The sequence below is a fragment of the Falco biarmicus genome, chromosome 1 (assembly GCF_023638135.1).
Source record: "Falco biarmicus isolate bFalBia1 chromosome 1, bFalBia1.pri, whole genome shotgun sequence".
Classification (NCBI taxonomy): domain Eukaryota; kingdom Metazoa; phylum Chordata; class Aves; order Falconiformes; family Falconidae; genus Falco; species Falco biarmicus.
This window is the reverse complement of record NC_079288.1, coordinates 110,621,761-110,648,060: the sequence shown is the minus strand read 5'-3', so window position 1 is coordinate 110,648,060 and position 26,300 is coordinate 110,621,761. Positions and strand designations below refer to the sequence as shown.

Genomic DNA, 26,300 nt, shown 5'->3' with positions numbered 1-26,300 from the left:
GCATTACTGAATCTGATATTTATACGAGCTTTTTTGACCCATTAAGAAGAAATCCACTGGGTGGTAAATCCTCTTTAGCTTTACAAAAAATGTGAAAGTAAACTAGACTGAATATTCTACCTGCAAAAGGAAGCCTCTTGTAGGCCATAACAGTTGTAGCAGAACTATATAGCTATCAGGAAAAACAATTGCAGCAAGCAGTCTACCCAGCTTGTACATAATTCAAAGAAACAAACAAAATCAAAATTCAAGTCACTCAAGGCAAACGTAGAAATAACACTACCTTTGTGTGGCTAGAGAATGATCTCTCACAGCCTGCCATTCTATAGAAGAGCAGGAGTATTCTTCTCTCAAAGTAAAAATGAGAGGCTTGAAAAACTCAATAAGTAATCATGTATTATGATCTCATGTATTATGATCACTCACTCTCACCTTCTGTTGTTGTTTTTTTTTAATCTATCAATTAAAACCTCTAGGTTTAACGCAGCTTGACTCTGAGCACACCTCACACCACACAACTTTCTGTGACTCCCAACTATATATTTTTACAGCATCTACACAGAAAAACAAAATCCTAAATTTTGTTTGGGTAGAGCAATTTTAAACTGACCATGTCCTGACAGTGCCTGAATTAACTCTCTTTCTGTGACAGGCAAATGAACTGCTTCACACAGAATTTGTTGAAGAGTGTGCCAATTACAAATCAAAAGGCAATTTCTACAAAAGCTCTTAAGCATCCATGTCACTAACCTCTACAGCATTCCTGGGATCAGGGCAAACAGCTTCAAAAGACCAGGGCCCATTCCTTTCAGAGGTCTCTCTTCAACACCAAAGCTGTTCTTTCACTAGGTAAAGTAAAAGGGAAAAAGGTTAGAATATAAATGTGACAATAAAATCACAAAGCTTTGCCATTTTGAAACGGAAGAGTAGTCAGTCCTATGACAACTGGACTTTCACAAACCATAGAAATCTTTTAAATAGCTCCTGAAAAATGAGCTATAGCAAACTAGAAATCGACACACAGCATTATGCTTAAACAAGCATTATCTTCCCAATTAAATGATACTCACTGAGAGCACATGAACTGCTAGAAGAGTTACTATGAAGTGCAAGTCCAGTAATTAATGAACTGACAGCCTGTGATCAGCAAGAGCACCCGTCTACGGAACTACATGATTTCTCATCATTGCAGCAGGGGAATAAGAACTAAACTGCATTGACTCCAACCCAGCCGAGCAACTGTGAAGCTACTGAATGCATCTAGCTTACTCTGGCCTCTCCCCTAGCTTTTCTGCTCCTTTTTTCAGAGTTTTAAAATGCTTACCTTCGATTGTGCAACTGGACACACACAAGCCAACAAGGGGCACTGAGTCTAAGCTCACTTCAGCATGACTCCATGAATCCATCACAAGATTCTCCAAAGCTAATCTAAGGCAGGTGGCAGAGGCAGCAAAACCACCACTATCCACTGTTGGACCTGGCAAACCAGGTACCCCGGTGAAATGCTGCACCTCAGTTAATTAGCCATGAGGTGGCAGACCATTATTTTACCTCTTATTCCCAGTCGGCCCCATTGGGCACTAGTAGTTCAGATGTTCCTGCGCTACAGTGCACTGCACAGCACAGGCATATCTGAAGCAACTGGGAAAACTTTGCAATACAATTCACATCATTGTTGTTTAATTATTTCATACATTAAAAAGAGTGAGAAATATTTTAGCGGGGGGAAATCAACACAGGTCAAAACTAGCACCACAGCATCAGGTACCTTAGAAAGGCTTTGTGGGAGACAGGGCATTAATCTGACAAACTTGCTCAGAGAGAGGTTGCAGGGCTTAGTAACAATAAAACATTTTGTTACAACATTGTATGCACTAAAAACTTCGATAACTTGCTGGGAAGTGCAAGAGTTCACTATTAATAGCTAAAGCAAGAAGTCCTCTTCTAACTCCATTTTCCCTGAACATAAAATCCTCTGCTACTCCTGGGACAGGGAAGTCAATTAAAGCACACCATTTGAGACCTGGGAATGTATTTCTTTGTAAAACTAAGGGCCCTTACTTGAGTGAAGCCTGCTTTTAGAAAGAACACTCCTATTTTAATCTAGGAAATTAGTAAAGGCGTCTGAGCAACAAACTAGAAAAATACACCAACATGCCCCCAGTAAACAGGACAACAGGATAGTGAGTCCAATTTCCAGAGGGACCCATCCACTCAGTGCACTTCATGTGCTCACCCCAATAGCATTCTCAACAGCATCTTCATTACTTCAGCTCACCTACCTCTCCTACCCACAGCCCACACAGCATCCGCTTACAATTATTTTCTCAGGACATTAGCTCCAGCAACATATCTGCAGTGGTCACCCTAAAACTATATAAACTCAGACAAGCAGATATCCTAGAATCCAGTCTCATGTGTTTCACTGCATCCATGCCCATGATTTATGTGGTATCTTAGACGCTGCTTTGCCAGTGTGAAAATCCAGGTTCACATGAGGCCTGGGCAACATACCGCAGGCCCACACTGCCACACAGTCACCCAGCCTAGAGAACCACCCTTACGGCACCCTCGCCGTACTCAATATGACGTGCTCGTGAAAAGCCTTTATCCTCTGCTTCTATCCACCTCATCTCCCCTCACTTATCTCAGCAACATGCAACTGTTGGTGGGGAAACATAAGGAGCCAGCAGCCAGTACCAGATATTGTATGTGTGCACAGGATGTGGAACAGTAGAAATTGGACCACAAAGCCCAGAAACTGGACCAGAAAACCCAGCAAAAAGTAGGGTGAGCACTTTTATTTTTACCTCCACAAAAGCAACAATGTTTCACTCTGTTAAGAACTTGATTACATCACAAACAACCTCTCAGGTTCAAAATGACAGATTTTTATTTTTAAATACAGACAATGCCAATCTCAGGTAAGGTCTCCAAATCAGATCAGACTGCAATTAAGCCAAACTTAATTAACGCTTACTATATTTGCAAAACTCAAATGACCAGTGACACTACAAGTACTCAAAGCCCACAAGCTTACTTGAACAGAAATCGACGGTTAGTACCAGCATCTCCTCCAGCTAAAATAGTAAAAAACACCATTGGGAACCCTGAAGACACCTTGCAATCCTTATTCATAGGCCTTATTTACTTGTCTAAGAGAAACTAGGTGCAGTAAAAAGTATGAATGAAGGGAGAACCAAGGAACCATGCCTCCAACCAGGTCTTTTGGGATCTGAACCATCTATAGTTTATCTATATTCCCATAGTACATTTGGAATGCCTTGTCTCTTTAAGTCTTGATTCCCTTACATATATCCTGCTTCCATATTTTAAGTTTGTTAGGGTCACAATGGCTTGAGAAATACTTCATAAAAAGCATCTGCACAGAATTGCTTTGATTTAGTCTCAAAACCAATTAACATGGGAGACAGGAGGTGCTGTTTAAACATAGTTAACAGAACTAAATAAATGCCTTCATTGGTGCCAAAAATAAACCACTCCCACTTTACTTAAATCAGCCAACCTACAGTATTGCCCAAGCTCAAATTTTCCCTATAGTCATCAGCTGAGCTACCAAAAGTGGCTGCAAAGCCAACAGCATGCTCCATTTATACTACAGCAAGGAGAAAATGGAAGTTTTCAACCTTGAATATCTCAAAATACCGACATCCTCCAAAGAAATATAACTAATTAACAAAATAGCTTCATTTTGAACCCACTGGTCACAAAAAGCAGAACTCTGGAAACACCCAAGAGAATTCAAGCAACACCAGTCTCCTCACATCCCCCATCCTAGTGAAGGCTCAGGAACATCCCAAGCAGAAATTGCAGCTAGTCTATGTCCTTCAACTATGCCACACTCAGACATAAACCCTGCTGCAAGTTGTGAGAAAGAACTCTTTCTGGTCAGTGCCAAGGGGCAGCATAGCTTCAAAACCTTCTACTTAATCGAGCCTCTGCTGTAAAGAAGAAACGCCGCTGGGAAATATACTGGTATGTTAAATGCTGAAAACAAAATCCTTTCTCTTCATGCTTGAGGAAAGGATTTATGTTTTCCAAACAATCAAAAATCACATTTACCTTTCTTAGAAGATTTCATACAGCATTCGCCCTCTCTCCATCTGAACTAGGTGCCTGACCCTCCACAGGGACAGTGGATCTCCTGGTGGCACACAGGCACAAAAGGGACTCCATGGCTGTGCTGCCCACAGGCTTCCTTACATATCTCTGTCCACTGAAAGGGTGCAGAAAGGAACGTAAGTTCACCCTGAATCAGACTGCACCTTTGTGCTGGTTTTGGCTGGGAAAGAGTTTTCCTCACAGTAGGGGGCTCTGCTTTGGATTTGTGCTGCAAATATTGTTCATGATCCGGGATGTTTTCGTTATTGTTGAGCAGTGCTTACACAGAGTCAAGGCCTTTTCTACTCCTCACACCATCCCACTAATGAGTAGGCTGGGGGTGCACAAGTAGTTGTGAGGAGATGCAGTTGGGACAGCAGATCCCAGGTGACCAAAGGGATCTATTCCATACCATACAACATCATGCTCAGCATATAAAGATGGGGGAAGAAGGAGGAAGGGGGGACATTCAGAGTGATGTTGTCTGTCTTCTCAAGTAGCCGTTAATGTATCATGGAGCCCTGTTTTCCTGGAGATGGCTGAACACCTGTCTGCCGGTGGGAAGCAATAAATGAATTCCTTGTTTTGCTTTGCTTGCACACGTGGCTTTGGCTTTACCTATTAACATGTCTTTATCTGAGGCCACGAGTTTTTTCACTTTTACCCTTTTGATTTTCTCTCCCCCATCCCACCAGGGGGGAGCAGTTGAGCAGCTGAGCGGCTGTGTGGTGCTTAGTTGCCACCTGCAGTTAAACCACCACCTTTCCAGACACACACTGAGAAGACATGTGGCACCTTGCTCTCTGGCTAATGGCTTTCCCATTTGCAGATCCCACACTATCCAAAGGCTGCTGAAACCCACAATGGAAGAGAAGCATAGCTAAGAACCAAACTACCCATCTCATATTAGGTGTTTTCGCATGAACATTTCAAAAGCATATCAAGTGGAAATTACCTCATGAAAAGTAAATGACAAGTAACAAATATAATAGAGTTGCCACGTTTCCACTTGCTGTGCAAAACAAGTACATTTTCCTGATTTCTCATCCACCAGAATCCACCTTCACTGATGTACATACAGGCAGTAGGTGATTCAGCAGATGCCAGCACAACTGAGAAGCCACACTGCCAGCTCCCAGCTCTGAGTCACTTCGTTTTCTTGACCCACCACTGAACTCTGGCAGTAGCCACATCTATTACTTTCCAGAAATCAAGTGTCATTCAGAAAACAAGTTTTAGTCACCAAGAACACTCCCACCCATGGCTTACATAAAACTCCCTGTTGTACTGACAGGCTTCCTTAGGTTCATAGAGTTAGAATATGTCATTAACCACTATTTTTTCAAAACATAATATTAGGGTGGCCAGCTTAAGCATAACCAATAAAAACACAAATGACGCTTCACAACAGTTACCATCAAGTTTAACAGACATTTTCTTTTTCAGACAGCTCCCAATGTATAGGCATTTCTTGAAGAGTTCACGTATGTAATTTGTATAATTACACAAGATCATAAAAATATTTTTCCATCAAATGAATAGAAGTTTTGAGGGTTTTTTAACTATGTAATACAATGGGTCATCATATATTTTATAACAAATGCACTTTTTTATTATAAACATCTTTCTGTTAAGATAAAGGATACAGTCAACTGAACTTTAACTACTGCTTATCCAAACATTCTTCTTCAGAATTGACGCTGATAAGTTTAAATCAATTTCTAATAATATGTATGTACGATTTCAATAATTTCTCTTATCTCCCATTACTACTTTGTCTTTGTCATTTAAAAAATGTGCTTGCTGTAACATAAAACATTTACACTCCTGCATCCCACTAGGTATTCCACCAGGAAGCTTTAATTAGGTCTGTATTTTAATTCTGACTGAACATCTCAGTACTTCGAGGCACTGTTTCAAGAGTTTAACAAATCAAGTAGAGTTTGATCATTACCCTTACCAGACATCCCACAAAAGTGCGGAATAACAAATCTCAGCAATCACAAACAGCTTGGTTCCTGCGAAGAAGCAAATTGATAAAATAACATCATAAAATGCAGGGGTTTGTACCTCTCATTTCTGAAAAAGAAATACAAATGCTGTGCAGACTTCCAGTTTAGCAGCACCCCCCTCATTTAAGATATTTTGCAAGTATTCCTCCATGGATAAACTACGTTTATCAAGTTTACACATACTGTACGGGTGCCATCATAATATAAGAAAATGAAAGCCCTAAAATACGTGAAGTCCTTCAGTCTACCACCTCAGGGGAGGTAGGGGATGGAGATCCATGCAGCAGCAAAGATGCAAAGATTATTAATGTGTTAGAAACCACAGAAGTGCCTGAGAACACTGCACATCAGAATTTGGGCTTCTCCCTGCAAAAGGGTGGTGGATCAATAGCCCAACTAAAGTGCATCTACACCAACTCCCAAAGCACGGTCAATGAACAGGAGGAGCTGGAAGCCACTGTGCAGCAGGAAAACTATGACATAGTTGCCATCATGGAAACATGGAAGGATGACTCACATAACTAGGGTGCTGCAACAGATGGCTATAAACTCTTCAGAAGGGACAGGCAAGGAAGGAGAGGTAGCAGGGTGGTTCTTTATAATAGGGAGTGTTTTGATTGTCTAGAGCTTAATGATAGTGATGACAGGGTTGAGTGTTTATTGGTAAAAATCAGAAGGAAGGCCAACAAGGCAGATATCACGGTGGGAGTCTGGTATAGACCACCCAACCAGGATGAAGAGGCAGATGAAATATTCTGTAAGCAACTGGGAGAAGTCTCAGAATTGCTAGCCCTTGTTCTTGCGTGGGACTTCAGCTTACCAGATGTCTGCTGGAAATACAGTGCAGCACAGAGGAAACAGCCTAGGAGGTTCCTGGAGTGTGTGGGACAACTTCCTGACACAGCTGGTGAGTGAGCCAACAAGGAAAGGCACCCTGCTGGACCTGTGGCTTGGGAACAGAGAAGGACTTGTGGGTGGTGTGATGGCTGGAGGCCATCTTGGGCGTAGTGATCATGAAATGATAGTTACCGATTTTCGGAGAAGTAAGGAGAGGGGGGGCAGCAGAACTGCTACCCTGGTCTTCCAGAGGGCAGACTTCAGCCTGTTTAGAAGACCAGTTAACAGAGTCCTTTGGGAGAAAGACCTGGAAAGGTAAAGGAGTCCAGGAAGACTGGGCATTCTTCAAGCAGGGAATCTTAAAGGTGCAGGAACAGGCCATCCCCATGTGTCAAAAGACAACCTGGTGGGGAAGAACACAGGCCTGGCTGAACAGAGAGCTTTTGCTGGAACTCAGGGGGAAAAAAGCAAAGAAGTTTATGACCTTTAGAAGAAGGGGCAGGCAACTCTGGAGGACGACAAGGATGTCATGAGGTTAGGCAGGGAGACAATTAGAAAGGCCAAAGCCCAGCTAGAACTTAGACTGGCTACTGCCAGACAACATAATTAAAATGTTTCTATACATACATCAGCAATAAAAAGAGGACTAAGGAAAATCCCCATCCTTTACTGGATGTGGGGAGAGACATATCGACAAAGGATGAAGAAAAGGCTGGGGTAATTACTGCCTTCTTTGCCTCAGCCTTTAATAGTAAGACCAGTTGTTCTCCAGGTACCCAGCCCCCTGAGCTGGAAGACAGGGAGGGGGAGCAGAATGAAGCCACCATAATCCAAGGGGAAATGGTCAGTGACCTGCTACACCACTTCAACACACACACAAGTCTATGGGGCAGGATGGGACCACCGAGGGTACTGAGGGAGCTGGGGAACCGCTCACTCAGCCATTTGCCATCATTTACCAGCAGACCTGGCGAAACAGGGAGGTTCCAGTAGAGCAGAGGTTACCAAATGTGATGTCCATCTACAGGAAGGGCCAGAAGGAGGGTCTGGGAAGCTACAGGCCTGTCAGCCTGACCTCAGTGCCAGGGATGATTATAGAGAAAATCACCCTCAGCGCCATCACACAGCATGTACAGGGCAACCAGGTGATCAGGCCCAAAGAGCAGGGTTTTATGAAAGGCAGGTCCTGCTTGATGAACCTGATCTTCTCCAGCAAGTGACCCACTTCGTGGATCAGGGAAAGGCTGTGGGTGCTGTCTACCTGGACTTCCGTAAAGCCTTTGACACCGTGTCCCACAGCATCTCCTGGGGAAACCGGCTGCTCACAGCCTGTACGTGTGCGCTCCGGGCTGGGTAAAAGGCCGGCTGGCTGGCCGAGCCCAAAGGGGGGTGGGGAATGGAGCCACATCCAGCTGGCGGCCGGGCACACGGGGTGTTCCCCAGGGCTCAGCGCTGGGGCCAGTCCTGGTTCGTGTGATCTGGGTCTGTGATCTGGGCGAGGGGATCGAGTGCACCCTCAGCGAGTCTGCAGCCAACACCCGGCTGGGCAGGGGTGCTGATCTGCTGGAGGGCAGGAGGCTCTGCAGAGGGGTCTGGGCAGGCTGGATCCACGGGCCCAGGCCACTTGGATGAGGTTCCACAAGGCCGAGTGCCGGGTCCTGCCCTGGGGTCACACCGGCCCCACGCAGCGCTCCAGGCCGGGGCAGAGCGGCTGGGAAGTGCCTGGGGGGAAAGGGCCTGGGGGTGCTGGTGGGCAGCCGGCTGGGCATGAGCCAGCACCGTGCCCAGGTGGCCAGGAGGGCCAGCAGCATCCCGGCTTGTGTCAGCAACAGCGTGGCCAGCGGGACCAGGGCAGTGACCGTCCCCCTGCACTGGGCACGGGTGAGGCCGCCCCTGGAATCCTGTGTTCAGGTTTGGGCCCCTCGCTGCAGGAGGGACACTGAGGGGCTGGAGCGTGTCCAGAGACGGGCAGCGGGGCTGGGGAAGGGGCTGGGGCACAAGTGCTGTGAGGGGCGGCTGAGGGAGCCGGGGTGTTTAGCCTGGAGAAAAGGAGCCTGGGGGGGCTTATCGCTCTCTGCGACTGCCTGACAGGAGGCTGTAGGCAGGTCGGGGTCGGTCTCTTCTCCCAAGTAACAAGCAACAGGGCAAAAGGAAATGGCCTCAAGTTGTGCCAGGGGAGGTTTAGACTGGAGGTTAGTAAAAACTTATTCACTGAAAAGGCTGTCAAGCATGGGAACAGGCTGCCCAGGGAGGTGGTTGAGTCTCCATCCCTGGAGGTATTTAAAAGACGTGTAGATGTGGTGCTTAGGGACATGGTTTAGTGGTGGACTTGGCAGTGCTGGGTTAATGGCTGGACTTGATGAGCTTAAAGGTCTTTTCTGACCTAAAGAATTCTATGATTCTATGTATAGCATCAGGTTTCTTTTGTGATACACACACAGGTATTCAACAGAAACCTGTTCAGACCTAACCAGCCATTTTCCTATCTGTTTCCATGTTTTGCAAAATTACATGTTATATCAGAGAGAAGTGGAGGAAGACATTACATACAAATAAAATGCACATCAGTTGGAGCTAAACAAGGCATTGATGTTGAAGCCCAAAACAGTAGTTGCTAGGAATTACAGTAACTGAGTGCTAATACTTACTCCATGTCCTGCCTTCAACTGAAAGAAATCAAAGGGATCATAAACATTACATGACCCAAATCCGATTTCTGCCTTTTCTAGTAGAGATGTGTGCTTAGCACACATTCTCTGGATCACTGGTGCACTTGCAGATGCACTACAATGGATATGAAGCCAAAGCCCATCTTTAGCCAGATGAGGTGACAGGTCAGGACCATATACCAACAGGAGCACATATCTGAATTCACGTTGGCTACAACGATGAGCAGTAAGTTAGGTAACAATATATTTCTGCCGTACATAGAATCTGAGAAAGGAATACAAATGCTGGCAATACCTTGTCTAAGCACCTCCAGCTATTTTAACAGTAGGATCAGGTTAAAAGTGCCAGATGTTTCCCTCTGACAAAGAAAACACCTTTAGAGACCACAGAAGGGTCAGCCTCATTTAATCCCAAACAAACAAGCAAACACACACACACAAAAACCCACACCGAACAGGCTTCAGGTTCTGGCTCCCGCCAAGGCCCTCCTGCTTTACTGTTTCTTACTCACTACTTCTGCTAAATCGAGCTCTAGCATTGTAAACCTGAATGCAGGAAAGCTACCACATCTGTTTTCTTCAATAACAATTCACAAGTCCATCAACCTGGGTACTTTCTTCTCATCACAGGCTTCACTGGATTCTTTTGCTTTTTGTTTTTCAAATACAACCATTGCCATTCTTGTCGTACTTCCAAATTAACACGTATTTCCAAGCAAAGACTCCTTTAACGTCCTCATGCTCAAGAAAGATGAAGGAAGAAATGCATTAAGGCACATGCACCACCTTCTCATATATCATCTCCAGAGGTTCACAGTAGACGACAGCAAAAATGACACACAGGAGTCTACCTACACCCGTCACCACAGATGATGAAAATTATTTAACCAAACTATTACTCCATCCATCTTCAACTTAGAACAGAGTATGTTCATCCATAACGCTGTGTTCTTGCTGTCCCTAAGAGCAAATGCAAGACAACTTGGTAAGCAAGCAACACTAGAAAGATAATACAAGCCAAGGGCAGGGAAGAAACACCGCCAACACCTTACACACAACTTTCTGGAGGTGGAGGGGGAAGATCTTGTATGTGGTCATCTAAATTACAAATGCAGACACTAAGAAAGCATGATTCAGGACAGAAAATTCTGCGTAGATGATGTCCTGTCTCCAAGCTCCAGAAGTGCACATAAGAACAGATAAGCACCGTAAGCAGATGAAACGTCTACTTCTCATACATAATGACAGACACACTGTTTAAGCATGAAATCCCAATTACAACCACACTACAACAATGTGAATGCTTTAGTTTGTATTCCCAACAACTAATCATGTTTAGAGAGGAGGAAAAAAAGTAAAAAAAAAAAAAAGTAAAAAAAAAAAAGAAAAACCAAAAGGAAGATATCCCACTGAGAGACAATGTCAATCTTCAAAACTTAGATGCCCTCAACCCAACAGCAAAGAGGCAGGCCTTCACGAATGGGGTCATTATGACAGATCATTACAGCTACCTTACGAGGTACAGCTCCTAAACATTGCTCCTTTCCACTGAAGTCATCCAAGAGGTAAAAGCAATCAAACTACAGCACCCTGACAGATGGTATCGCAGGCACCATGCACTCCTATGCCTTTCAGACAATAGTCCCTTCTTATCTGAAAAATTCTAGTCTTTAATGGTTCACATTTCAGCCGACGGTTTTCAACACAGCAAAGGGCTGAGAACATATGTATGTGAAGTGCCAACCAGGTACAACAAAAGACGACATCACCCTAGAGAAAGTGCTCAAGCTGCAGTGCATTCACATCTCCAGAAGCATCCTATACACAGAGAGGCAGAACACCAAGAAAGAACTTCAACAATTTGGCACTGGGTATAATTTAAAAGCAAGGAAAATTTAACACCAACAGCTCAAGCTTTTTTAAAGCAAGACAAGGAAAGTCAAGGAAATAAATCCAGTCTCATTTACTGCAAGCAAGCTCTGCTGGAGAGGCCAAGTCTTGCTTCAGTGTTACTGCAGTCATTTGGAAGAGTCAGGATGACTTAATGCAACCCGATTTCTATGCTACTGCAAAGAAGTAGTGCTCCATACACTGTGCATTTACGTTAAGTCAAGGCCAAAATTAGACTGAAAAAGGAACAAGAAAACTGCTGTATACGCTTGATGTTACTTCGCTCTTTAATTACTTCCTAATTAAATTTGCATGCTTTGATAGTATCTACTATTATAAGTTGATGCTCCAAATGGAAATAAATGGTAATTCCCCCTCCAAATGAACCGTCAAAACCATGTACATTTAAATAGATTAGTAAAATTTATTTCAAGTTGTCTTCAGAATATTTTCATCTACTGTACTCAATCCTCAATTTCCAAGTCTTTGCCAAGAATGCATTAATCCACAATCATCCATAAACAGCCGTATGCTCTTAACAGCAAAGAAATGCTGCTCTTGCAGAAATAAATAGCAATCCGTTCAGTGCTAAAGTCAAGATGCTTCCTACACAGATATGCTGAACTGACTTGCAGGTCACCTGTGACAATGTTTCATTAATTAAACTGCTTGATAAGGTGCATTATCTTTTTACACAGACATTTTTAAATTATGTAATTGGGTCTTGATGTTACACCACTATGATTCCTCTCATACAAATACTGGATGTCGTTTACAGGCCCAAAGTTTGCTCAGCACAGGGTCATCTTACATGAGGTTGCTCAGAGGTCCAGATGAATTCTGAGCATCTCCAAGGGTGGAAAGCCCATTAACTCTTTGAGAAACCAGCTCCACTGTCTGACTTCCTTCATGGTGTAAATTTTTATCCTAGCCGTAACTTGCCTTGTTGCTGCTTGTGTTCACTGCCTCTCATCTTATCCCTGTGGATCTCCAAGAGGGTAAGAACAGTCAAGCTTTCTACAGTGGTTATCTCTCCTAAAATAAAGATTAGTGATCATGTACATACTTTCTAAGTTGATCAAATATCAAAAGACAGGGCCCTTAATCAGATCAGACAAATACATATTCAAATAGTAAGTCTGTATTGTTTACACATGTTATTATTCTATTTATAAAAGAGTAAAATAAACCTTTATGAACACACATATCATTTTCCTTCATCAAATAGGAAACAAAAACTAGAATAACAGAGAGGGGTTCTCTGTTTATTTCAGGAAGCTAAGGCCTTGCTAGTCCTTTAGCTCTCCACAGGAATAAATAAAACCCTCTGGATACTGTGACAAACCCTGATTATCTAAGTTACTGGTATCTAAAATTCTGAAATCCAAAGGTCAGATACCTCACTGGAGGACAGATTCTCTGGCACATCTGTAAGAACAGATCAGCCACCTTGATGATATTTGAATGCTTGCAACACAATTTTAAGCACTACGTGCAATTGTCATGGTGGCAGTGGGACGGTTACTTGTTTCTTTTATGAAGAGAAGCATAAAGGTTATTCTAAATAATACACCCAAAAGTAAATGAAAGATTTTTTTGTCATTAGTCCACACACCAGCTTGCTTAATAGAGCTGCACTCACTGATCTTCTATTTCGTAATGTAATAAATATCACTATGCTATCCCTGTCATTAATTCCAAGCTCATAATCATTTTTATTTACTTTAATTAAACACAAAGTTACAACTTTCTAACAAGGACTGAAGGCTGACCTATATTAAGAGGTGCCACAGGCCACTGGCAAACCAAAGACAAAACCAGGCTTTTCACAGCACTGCATGGCAGAAGATGAGAGACAAGAGGCATACACTGATATAAGAGGTTCAGGCTGCATATAAAGAGGAGCCTTTTTCCCCCACCGAGGGCAGAGGCACACTGGAACAGGACCCAGAGAGGCTATGCTGTCTCCAGCCTTGGAGGTTTTCAAGACACAACAGGATCAAGCCCAGTGCGACTTGGTGCCATCTCACATCTGGTCCAGCTGTGAGCAGGAGACTGGACTACAGGCCTGCTGAGGTTTCTTCCAACCTGAAAGACCTTGAGAGGTTCTTTTCCCCACTGTCACATATATAGCAAGTCTTAATCCCAGTGCTGACTTACTGTTCTGCTTTCCCCAGTCTCTCAATAGTATGGATTCTTTTAACTCTCTTCAACAGCCTTCAGCTTCCTGCCTGTTCTACTGCTTTACAACTTCTGCTGTCTTACAACAGCAAAAGTAACCTTTCCACCAGTAGACATAATTTTCTCCCCAGGCATCTGCTTGGGAGCCAGATTAACAGTCACTGAGTCTGCAGTAAACAAAAACCAGGAAAAAAAGAACAGAAAGCAGACATACTACAGGACATGTTGGGCAGAGGACAGGCCCTCCCAAGCATACAGACCTTCTGACTAGCAGAATATTTTGTATTTGATCTCATCCGGCCCTAGAAGATGCAAGCAGGTTCCTCAAGACTCATTCCAGCTGCCATGTCCTGTCACACGAGTTCTGTGACAAGTTTTTCTCCAGCACCCTCAATGCTGGAGAATACCCACACTAACAACCCCTCCTTTACAATGATCACAGAGAACCGTGGCAGGGCAACATTTTGGTGGTCCTACCTAGAGTCAAGTTGAATCAACGGTACAGCCCAAAAGCAGCTGCCCTGCTGACCCACCTTTTACATTTGTGTGATGCTGTACTTCAGGTAAAATTTTCACGAGGGCAAGAGCTGACCTTGCATCTGGGAATCTGTGGTTTTTGTCCATCTGCGACACAGAGAGATCGCTCCACAGATAACGGAGAGGTAGATGTGCTTCCTAGCCAGCAACTCTTGCCTACATGCAACTCCTCAACACTGTCCTCATCCAAAAGCCTAGAAAAAGGCTTCACAATATGCAGAGCACCAAGCCATTTGCTCAGCGTGTGTTGCATGAAAAGAAAATTAGGGCAGCAGGCAAAACAGCCGCCACCCTCCAGGTAACTGGCCAGCTATGCTGCACACATTTCCCACCAGTCCTCCTGCCCTGGGCTAAGCACACTGCTTTCAGGCCATGAGCTGCACAGCCAGTGTCCAAGTGTTCCGAGGAACCAGAAGAAACACATCTACAGAGGTGGTTTCATTTCTGGGTTCCCAGCTAGATATTTCTGTTCTACAAGAAGTCTTTTCTGGTCAGCAACCTTGGACTCAAAGGCTTGAAGCGCATGTATTCCAAAAAATCGTTTCCTCCCTGCTACATTAAATGTTACTGTTCTCAGAAGGTCCCTGGGTCACATCTCTTTTGGCTAGAGAATTTTGTCTGCTCAGACAGTGTTAAGGCAATAAGCAGCCTGAGCATCAGAAGTACAGATCAGTATACATTTAAATGTTTAAGAATATCCTGAAGATTCTGTTCAACATTGCAACCAAACAAGTCGAAGGTGACTATACCTAAATCCTAATAATAAAAGGTTTATTTATTTGTTCTATCACACACTACACCAGGAATCTTAGCTCCCAGAGCCTGTTTCCAAGGCACATGTACAGCTACAAAACATTTCTGTAGGTCTTGTGGTGCTAGCCATCTCACTGTGATCTGCCAACCTTCACTTCTCAAAAGTGCTACAGAATTCCAATTCTCATGTCACCGATTAATCTTTTTACCCAGCTCCTCAAACTCCCATCTGTAACCAGTCATTTGTACTCTGTGAGTTTGCAAGGCTAGCATACCCTCAGCTCTCTCCAAGTCCAAGTCATTTCTAGCTTAACTGAAGTAACAAAGCATGTTAGAAAAGGAGCATTAAGTCAACAATTTCCACAAATGTCTATTTTACTGCACAGTTCACCAGCGCCTTATTCCAGTAGCTACCTGGAAACAAAGCAAATCACTGAACTACTACCACCATCCTGACAGGAGATACACCTTCCGAATAGTGTCCAAGATTATTTAGTATATTCCTGGGAGAGCTTGTTCTACAGACTGCCTGCAAAGTCCTCACAGCTTTGGGTTCCCCTTTCTTGGCAGCTACCAGGGATCTCATTTTTAATCAAACTTTTCCTGTCTTGACCAGCTTAATACAAGTGTTAGAAAAAAAAATTTAAAAAGTCCTAACACCATCAGACTAAAACAACACTGAATATCCCAGTAACTGTTTCAACCTGCAATGTGGAATCTAAGTGTCCAAAGTAAAATGTCATCTTTTAATTTAGCGACCCTTAAGTTGAACAGAAGACTAGCTCTTACAGACATTTTGGGGGGTTGGACAAAATCAAGCTAACTGATTTTTCTTTGTTCTTGAACCAAAGGGAAACTAAGGTACTGCAGATCAAGTCCTAAAAAGAAATGTGTCTAAATGGAGCCACTCTTAAAGTCATCTGCAAAAATTATGACCACATACTTTTCCTTTTCCAGAAGTAGCTCTCAGCACTTCAAAAATGCTAGTCCAAGTTTTGCGAAAGGACTTTACTCTGCAAATAGGAGAGCTCAATGGCATGCTCAGCTCACAGGCTTTAATTTGTTAAAGCATCACAGCTAAATTTTCATTGTCTGCATATTTAAAATATTTCCATACAGTGGATCTCCTGCTGTCAAATTCACATTCAAAAATCAAACCGACTTTCCTCAGTGTCTTCCCAGCAATCTCTTCATTCCTCAGCTGATTCATCTCTTCTTCCTTTCTTCTGAGATGTTAGATCCAAGAGAGCGTGCACAGGCCAACAAAGATATTTAATAACACACATTCCTGATCATTATTAACTTGAATTGAATTCAGACCACTAAATAATACCCACTTTTATTGTCCAATTAACAGTCTAACTTGATGTATTGCCTAGCAATCCTAAAAAGTTGAAAGCAAAAGAATGCAGAGAACAGATTTAGTTTTCAGTGTTTTCTTCCTGTCCAAGCATGTATTCCACACAAACAGAAGTTGTCCTGCCAAGATTTCAGACATGAAGTCTTCACACACAAAAAAATGGATGAATTAAAGCCTTTCCCTTTGAAGTGCAAGATCTGTAAAAATCAGTAGGAAGCAAGTTTCAGATCTGGATCATTTCAAATGGGTAAGTTATAACACACACAGGAAAAAAAACCCAAAACACCAACCTATATTAAAGACACTGAATAACTTAAGTCCATGACATGCCACTTGCCAAAACTGCAATGTCTCTTCAGTGATTCAGTAACCTCACAATTTTAGTGGTCTGTATGGCCAACCATGAAAAAATATCTTAAGAGAAAACTATCAACAGATCATAATTTTAACTCATTTTCCACAGTCATCCAGTTTTCCCTGTTACCATGGGCACAGAATCACATATCTATTAGTAAATATTTCTAAAAGATACCTAGCTACTGCATTTACACAAGCATGAATTTTAAGTTTCCAGCTGGACTTCTGTCTTCTTTTGTGGGGGGAGGGGGCTGTTGGTTTTGGTTTTGGTTTCTTGCTGATTGAGGGAGAGGGGATAACATTTAGAAAGAGGAATATAGCAACTACTTGATACAGCTTGATCCTTCCTTTCCCTTAACACATTCTTACTCAGTTTGCTCTGAGGAATCTCTTCTTCCTCTGCCTGTAAGCCATCATTATCATTCTTTTACAATTTCTACCTCTACTATGCATCTGAAGTATTTACCAAATTTTAAAAATCCTACTACTCTTACACTAAATGCAATCTAAGTTGGTTGCAATTGTTTTTCCTATTGCACAGTTAAAATTACTTGAAAATTCTGCACTAGAAATATCGAGTAAAACAAAAGACATGATTCTGGCTAAAATTATCTGTGCCATAACCAAAGCATACAAAAAATATGTCCATAGTGGGAAAAAATTCCGCCCAACTGAACACCACAGAATTTCATTACCGTTCTACTTTATAAGAAATAAGTGAATATGAAGTAAAAGGAAAGCTTACAAAGGCTGTTAACACCATTTAAACTGTTATTTATGTTCTGATTTATTATTCAGAAAAAAAAGTGTTCTTACAGTTAGTTTGAAAAATATCATTAAAGACAACAGATAATCATAATTTGATGACCGTAGATTCCTACGAATCCTGTAAAGAAACGTCACTTTTGGCTAGTTGCCCACGGCATTAGAATAATCATAATAAAACAAAGTTTGCATGGTGTTCCTTTGAAGGAACTGGGCTTTTCACAACACAGTCAGAAGGCTTTAGGTTCATTATGATAAAATGAGGAACACTGCTGAACTCTGCAAAGTACCACAATAATCACATTTACAATCTCAGATTTATTTAAGCAGAGCTCAAGAAAGGTATCACAGAATGAGGAAACACCATACAAGACAAGTCATTAAGCTTACTGATGTCACCACCTTCCTAGTTTAGCAGGACTTCACTTTTTTTTTTTTTTTTTTTTGTTAAAAACACTTAACCCAGATACTAGACCTCTAGACCTGCATGCTTTTCAATTTCCAAACACCACAGGTCTTCATATTGTAACCCAGGTTTGCCAGATCTCAAGTTAGAATTAGGTTTTTTTAAAGAGATCTGTTTCAGCAATATTTTGCTGCCTTTGCAATGAAACATCACCACCCCGGTTATCCTCCTGATCAAGATTTTAAGCATAAACAGCCTTTAAACAGCGTGATCAAGTACCACTTGAATAAAATTCTCTCTCTACCAGGTAACACAATTGAGATTTACTCTTGTAAGAGTGAAGCTGCAATGGACAGATTAGTTTGAACTCTCTTTGAAGAGAATTAACCTTTCATGGATATGCCCTTAGTAGTTATACAGAAAATCCAAACAGCGCTTACTGATCAAGAAATTTTTCAAGAATATTACTGAACTTAAGCTGCTGTTCATTTCCAGTGTGTTCCTAGCATCACTGTAAATTGGTATCAACCCTCACCTGCAACTTGATAGAAGCACATGTAAAATTATTATTTTCCATTGCTTTCAACAGAAAATAAACTCTCCAATAACCAAACTCAACATTATACTAAGGCTCAAGAAGATAAAGGGGAGACACAGGCAACTGCAACTTGGAAATCACCAGATTTAAAAAGGGGAGGGGGAAAAAAAACCCCCAAACTTTTCGCCAAAGCAGCAAAGAAGCATCTTCGTCCTAAATGGTTCAATTTCTAAAATTTCTGACTATTTTAGAAACCAGTATTAAGAAAAAAGAAGCCTTTTAAGTTCCTAATCCATAGCAACCACAGCACCACACATTAAGTTATGCATGTATTTACTGAAACTGCTAAAAAGTGGTTAAATCCTTCTCGAGGATCCTATCACTCAACAATAGATGAATCAACTGCAAGAACCACATGCACAAAGCAAAGACATGGAGGCAAACAATAAACACTTCAGGAATGCACTGATACAAATAATCACCTTTTTTTTCCCTGCAGCAGACAGGACAGACAGATTCCTTACAAATCTCTCCACTGCATGTTTTAAAAAAATCACTATTATTTTGGAATTCAAGTAAGTTCTTGGACAAATTCCTGAAATAATCAGTTTGTATTTCAAAAAGCATCTGACATACTTCTCAAGTCCAGGTTTTAAACCATGTGTACTGACTTCCATTTCACTGTCCTTCGAGTGTTTGTTTTGGTACCTGAAAATGCCACATACAGAAACCTGACAAAAAGATGCTTTATGCAGGGCCAAACCTGATGTCTTCCAAAGAAACTGTTTTGAGGCAGGTCTTCTCCGACCGTTACGAGTTAACTAGTAAATTACAGACTGATTTTCAATCCCTCCCCAAGAAGAACTCTGGGATTAGGACAACAGAACACCTCAGCCAAAAAGGTCTGAAGTGCAATTTCAAAATTCTCAATGAAGTTATCCACTTAACACAAGCATTAATTTTGGCAACTCTACATTGGACCAGGGCATCCCCACCACTATGGTAACAAGGAGCTAGCCACAATACCTAGCAGTTTTGTTGGTTTGGGGATATTTCCCCAGAAAAATCTTAGCAATCCTTCCCTCTTCATCATTACCTTCTGGACTTCCCCAGTATCAGGAGCTCTGATAAAGTACAACTGCGTTCATAGTGCCAGAACCGTGAGGCTGAGGTATGAACTCTAGTAGAGCCTTCACCAACAAGAGAAATAATCAAATAACTCTGTGATACATGTGGCTATCAAAAATGGACTGAATATGCATAGCTGAGCAAAGCTATGCTTGATAAACACAGTATCTTCTAAGGCAGAACTTGACATTCCCAACGTGAGAAATTGAGGGGGTAGAGGTATGAGTGGACAGGACTGAAGTATACACATTACGCAGCCAGTCTTTGCAGTCACAAAAGAGAAAGTCTTCCGTATGCCTGGTCTATCTAAAGCGGACTGAGGCATATTGTCACTGAAGGAAAAGAAATTCCAACAAAAAGAGCTTAGACCAAAAGGACCACAATTCCTTACAAATGACAGCACTTTTACAAATCCTAAGACAACTTGCCATTTCCCCCAAATACCTGATCCACAGTACAACGTGAGCAAGAAAATGCATCCTTTGCATTCCCTATGACTTGTTTAGCGTAAGACTTACAAACTAAACAAGGACCTTAAACCCTTATCCCAAATTTATTTCCTGATACAGGACACTAGGTACTAGAGCCTATTTATGACTCATACAGATCACATTTGACGTGGAAACACAAGCTGTGTAGCAAATAGCATGGTATCACCAACTATTATTTCTCTTCTACTCGGACTTGTACATGGTATACTCAGTTCATCTGTAAGCAGAGAACAGCATTGCAGTCTAAAAAGTCTGCCATCTCTTGCCCCATCACCCAGTATCGCCCAGGCAAGTTTCCAAATGTTTATCATGGATCAAAACAGCCTGTCTACAGTCACTTAAGCTCACAGGAAGCCATGTAACCTGAAATGGAAAGAGCATGACATAAAACTGTGAACTGAAAACGAAGTGTGAACACGGTAAGATGTACAGCATTTTCACAGTACACTGACTGCTTTTATTACACTGCAGTGAGATCACTTGGCTGTAAAAGCATGAGATTTACAACTACCACATCAATAAATGTATATATTAATATCACATGTATATATATAATATAAATGCTGTATTTTATGTGGTGATTGGAGGGATATTAAAATTTCTCTCAGGTGCACCTTCTGAAGGAAGGGAAAAAAAAAAAAAACCACACAAAGCAAAACACCAGCTTTTTACATGCTCCTAATATCATGAGAACGTGAACTCGTAACTTTTGACCTTAGCTTCAACAAAGGCCATCTGCAATATTTCATTTAGATCCAAGCAAATGTCTCTCCTTATATACCAATGAAGTATCAAGCAATTCTACTTCTCATGAAAAAATTAATTTGTCTACACATCTCATACTCTGCGTGATATTACAAGGGCAGTTTGATTTTGCAGCATACTGAATTGAAGAATAAACCCAAATGAGCCACTGTCTTCCTTGCACTGGAGAGAGAAGGAAACCGCAACACAGGAAAGAAAATAATTTGTTCACAAACAAAGTGGGGAGGCAGGGGGGGAGAAAGAAAACAAGAAAAAAAGCAGCAACCGGAACACAAGCAGCTGGCGCTCGGGGACTAGGAAGGACTTTGGCTCCACAATAACAGGATCAGTTGCATAATTGCTGCTGCCTGAGAAGTTATACAATGTCTGGCCTTCTCCTCATTAGGAAAACAAATAAGCAACAAACAAGGCCTTTTAGTCCACAGCAGCTAATAAATTAAATACTACGTGTAAAATCCTACCAAAGAGAAGGCCCTCTGTAGTTTCAAACATTACTTTTTAGCTTACTGGAACATAAAGCATTGAATTCTATGTTAACCCTTACCAAAAACATCTTATTTCCCCTAAAAGCAGCATGTCCTAACACCAGTGCCAAGCCACAAGAATTTACCACCTGGTTTCTGTTGGAGAAAGCTGTCTCTAAGTCTAAACAATGAAACACGACCTCTCCTGTTGCTGCAGAACTTTGTGAATTCTGTGGCTATGACAACATTTGAACAGGAATCACATACTACCAAAAAATCCTAAACACTAACACAATTCTAATTCTGTACCTGGGTATTTTGCATATACTTACAGCAAAGCTGGCAAAATATTATTGAGAGAAATTAAATCGACCTACGAGGCATAACACATCACTGAAGAAGGAGCAGGAAAGAGGTTTTCCTGAGTGGTTATGTATTGTGCAGACCTGTATGCTGTGGCATCACACAAAGAGTGAAAGTGAGGTTTGACTCAAGTGTGACAGACCGCGAAGATACTGCATGCTGATTAAGATGCAGCTGAATTTTAGCTTGCCAACACTGAATCCATAAAGATAATTCTAGACTAATTATAGCCCTCTCGTTAAGGACTCGGACCAAAAGAACAAAAGTTTAACCTCCTCATCTAAAATTTGCTTTCTCTGTGATTATCTCTTTTCTGCTCTAAGTCTCGTCCATTTGGTTCTTCTTACCTCTGGGTCAGAAGGTTTATATCTTCCCACCATGATTTGGGCTCACAGCCCAATGCTGCTGCATTGCAGACTCAGCAAAGACATGATGCAGCAATATTCCTGAATTTCTTTGAATGTGGAAGTACATGTCATTGCAACCAAACCCTGAAAGCCATCCAGATAAAACCCAAGAGGCCCCATGGCACTTCAGAAAAATTAAAAAAACACACAACAATGATGCTAAGATGGCAGTCTTGGCCAGTTTATGGCCTGTTGTCATATTCTAGCTAGCATCCAGAGTATCGCAAAATTCACTGACTCTGCACAGACAGAACATTCACTGAGCATCCCTACAACTTCAAGCATTACCCCCTGCGCTCAACACAGACCACTTCCAGCAATAATTGCAGGAATCAGTAGCTCCCCTTGAAGAGAAGTGGAAATACTGGACTTGTATTGCAGTGGAAGCACAGATTAATTTAAGAAGTAAGGGAGACACCTAACTTATATTCCCCATAAGCCACCTGTCCAGTCTGTCAGCTCCTGCGCAACTAGACAGATGGGAACAGAACCATCTCTAGTCAAGTGAAAGAGAGAAGCTGCTCACCTGAAAGCCTGCGCAAACGACCATGCTGGCCACAACACACATTGATTCCGAATATCCAAGATATTCGGGGACCAACAATTACAGAAAGGCGCACTATTCTCTACTTAACTCACGAGCCCTGAACTTGTCTCAGGAAAATGATACAGATGCTATTCTGCCAAACTAGCCTCTTCCTGTCACTACACCCACTGCAGACTGTCTTGACCAGTTACAACTTCAGAAGCAGTGGCCAGGTCACAGCAGCATTCCACTAGCAGCGACTGTAACAGGAGAGCAGCATATTTCAAACATTACTTTTTTTTTTCCCCCGTATTAGGGATTGCTGCAGATGGCAATAATTCAATCTTTAAAGCCCCTTATTGTGAATATGCTACAAAGCAGCCTATCTTCATCCATAATGTCTCAGCTCAGAATTAAATAAGCCACTTACCTTTCCTAATGCTTCTGCAACAGCTCAGAATTTTGATTAATGACCTGCTGTGCACCAAGTGCCCCTTCTACCAACATTAGCAGCAGTCCCATCACTCCCCTCCTGGCTCTCTGACAAATGCTGCGAACTATTCTCATGTTCAGGACTCAGGCAGGAGTCAGGAGAATCACTTTACTGGTTCAAAGAGTAAAGCAACTGCAGCCCACTCTTAAGACACTACTGTACACTAATAGGAGCACAACCAGAACAGCTGTTGAGGATCAAGAGTGTGATGCCCTTCCTTGTGAAGAAGACAAGAAGATCTGACAATCCCACCTAACCACCCCACCCAAGCCCCCTTCTTTTTTGTTTTGGTGCTAAGGAAGGAGGAGAAGGACGAAAGCCATAAAGTGGTCCAGCACTCCAACATGAAAAATCTGGCACTGTTCATATATCTACTTACAAGACAGATACCTAAATGCTCAAAACTAACCAACTCAGAAAGCTCACAGCTAAGCTTCCAATGCTACTAACTGTGCTACCCACTTTCTAATGCACAGGGAAATGGTTTACATAATATGTGTTTTGTTAGTAAATATAAACATCTAAAAGATGTTCACCTTAAATGACTCACTTTCTAGGTGTCTAGTCTTGCTCTATAGTTGATTTCCAATTAAACAGCTCTCTGGAAGTATGATCTTCAAACCAACATCTAAGGTGATGGAAATCCAGTACCTGCAAAAGGCAATTATTTCATCCCAAGGCATCCTACACATCTATCTTGATTTTGGACAGCTGGGTCCACACACTTAGGAGAGATGAACTCTGCCCTCTGTGTGGCCCAGTTGATGAGCGTATTCTTTTAACCCCATCACCCAGTATCAAATACTTCAAGTCTGCAAGAACATTTTTTTCAATGAAAAATGGACAGACAACTAATTAGACTCACTGCAAAACCCCTCCTAAGCCACTAAGCTTTTTACATCCAGGTAATTTGTGTTTAGGCTTTGCAAAAATCTTTCAGACTTATTCTGGTCTTGAAATATCTTCCCAATTAAATTAAAAATATCTCTTTTCAAAGGGGGAAGAGAGAAAGGAAAAAACGAGAAGGAAAAGGAAAAAAAAGGGGGGGGGGAAGGCAGAAGGCAGAGCAACAATAAGCAAAGTAATTATCAGTGACATGGAAAAAACAACAAAATTGAGCAGGGAAGTTCTGGGCAGGTAAAAAAAAAACACAACAGGTGCATGCAGAAGACAGGAAGGAGATGCAAAATGGAAGACAGACTACAGTTTTGTGGACACAAGTCCTGAAAACCTATTTACTTAAATCACTAGGAACTCAAATGCACGTGTTCAAATCTGATTATTCCTGCTTTGAAACCCTAAAGCTTAGTTTGAGAAGAGGTCAAAAAAATTTAAGCAGCAATAGCATAAAGCAATGAAAATAATTGTCATTTGTTTTTGCCCTTTAAGCCATTCAAAGGCTTTTGCCTGCTTTGTCAGTAGCATACTCTAGGAAATCCCAAAGCTTACTGTGTTTTGGCCTATAAAGAAGACAAACACAAACATACCTTTTCCTAAACTTATCAAGTCTCAACAACTACTCACCTGCCTACTGAAACAAACATAAAACTTTCATCCTTACATCATCCCACTCAAGATGATTTAAAAAATTAACACAAAGAAACAAAACTAGGATTTACATATCTTATATAAAACTGAAATTCTTTAACTCACTGGTCACCAGTCCTATCAATAAAAGGGGAGTCAATACCAGATTCTCTGAATCAGAAACAATTATGCTGATCCCAAATTACCTGTGCACATATACACTAAAAAAAGCAGTAATATTTGAAATGTCAGTGATACCCTGGATTTAGATTAACTGAAATGATCAGAAGCAATTAAGTAAAAAAATCCATCAAAACAACCTATTTAGTCTTCAGTATATTCTCCTTTCTATTTTTAGTGATAATTAACAAGATCTCCATATTAAAAAAAAAAAGGGGGGGGGGGGGGGGGGCGCAGTTTTGAGAAGGGTTGAAGTCTATCAGGCCCATGCTGCTGTCTGCAGTTTCTCCCCTGCTTCAGGCATTTCCAGGAGGACACTGGAGAATTCTCTGTAGCAATCTTTTTTTCAAGCAATATTTTGGCATAAATCCAAAGTATTTCTTTTAAAAGTGAAGCTCAGCACACTGTATTAGCAATGGACCTGTAAAAAGTCCACAAAAGATTTCCAAAAGAAGAGTTTTCTTTCAAAGGCAGATCAGAAACGACACACAATTGAGATTATGATACCCAAAAAGACTCCCAATAAAACCCAACAGAAAGGATAAATGAACGCTCTGGCAAGTGAGCACACACACACACTCCCTTGCTAGCTGTCATGAACAGAGCTTTTTGCAAGAGCAGACTACCAGAACAAACCACAAAAGGAAAGTGAAATAATACAGTTGTTTCACTGAAAGCACTCCCAGGAGCAACAGAAGCACATATGCCACACTTAAAGGGACAGACACTACAAGGGAAACACTAACTGTGAAACTGAGCTGGGTCACTGGGTTCTCTTACTTTCAGCAAGCTGACACATTCCTTCCCTCTGCCTGTCCAGACTTGTCAGCATACCGCTTGGAAGCGGCTGAAAAACTTATAATGGTGTTGATAATGTAGAGTGTACATTCAGACAGCACCTCCTCCTCTGTCAACCAGCAGGGACACCCAAAGAAGAACAATTACTCTACCGTCCAGCAACAGGTGCCCAAAAGGGACTGGCAACAAGGGGGCTGGGCATCACTAACCAGTGAGATGAAGGAAGAAAGGAAACAGAGTAGAAATAAAAACTCTGGGTGACTGAAAAGCAAATAGAGTCAGAGACAGAAAACAAATATTCCCTCCCAAAATCCCCACATTTTTTCCTCCAGTTGAAGACCAGGGACAAAAGCACTGTCTACGTCCAAGCGAGACTGACTACTGCTATTTCCTAAACTGAAAGAGGATGGAGGGTGGCGAGGTGGGATGAAGGGAAAGAGCAGCATTGCATGATGACTGCAAGAGTTCTCTTAGGCTTGCAGATCCACTGAGACAGTCGCCCTACAAAGCTCAGCAGAGAAACGGTCTTCCAAGAACTATCATGACAAGTGACACTGCTTTGCCTCCACTCCCTGCTCTGGTGACAACACAATCAGCACAGTGGAAGCCAAAAAGAAAAACTGTTTTTTATTGGGAGGATCTCATATTCTGAAACCATCTGACATGCTTAAAGTATTGGAGAGGGGGGTGGGAGGTGTTTACCGGACACACAAGAAAACACACAACAACAA

At 41.9% G+C, this 26,300-nt stretch overlaps 1 protein-coding gene across 4 annotated transcripts in view; it reads right to left on the bottom strand.

Annotated features, from left to right (window-relative positions):
• WDFY3 (WD repeat and FYVE domain containing 3) overlaps positions 1–26,300 on the bottom strand; it is a 185,233-nt gene that overhangs the window by 144,111 nt on the left and 14,822 nt on the right. For all 4 annotated transcript variants that reach the window (XM_056360682.1, XM_056360704.1, XM_056360693.1 and 1 more), the window contains exon 2: positions 751–845. The gene's annotated coding sequence lies outside the window, so the exon portion shown is untranslated. The remainder of the gene's footprint in view (positions 1–750; positions 846–26,300) is intronic.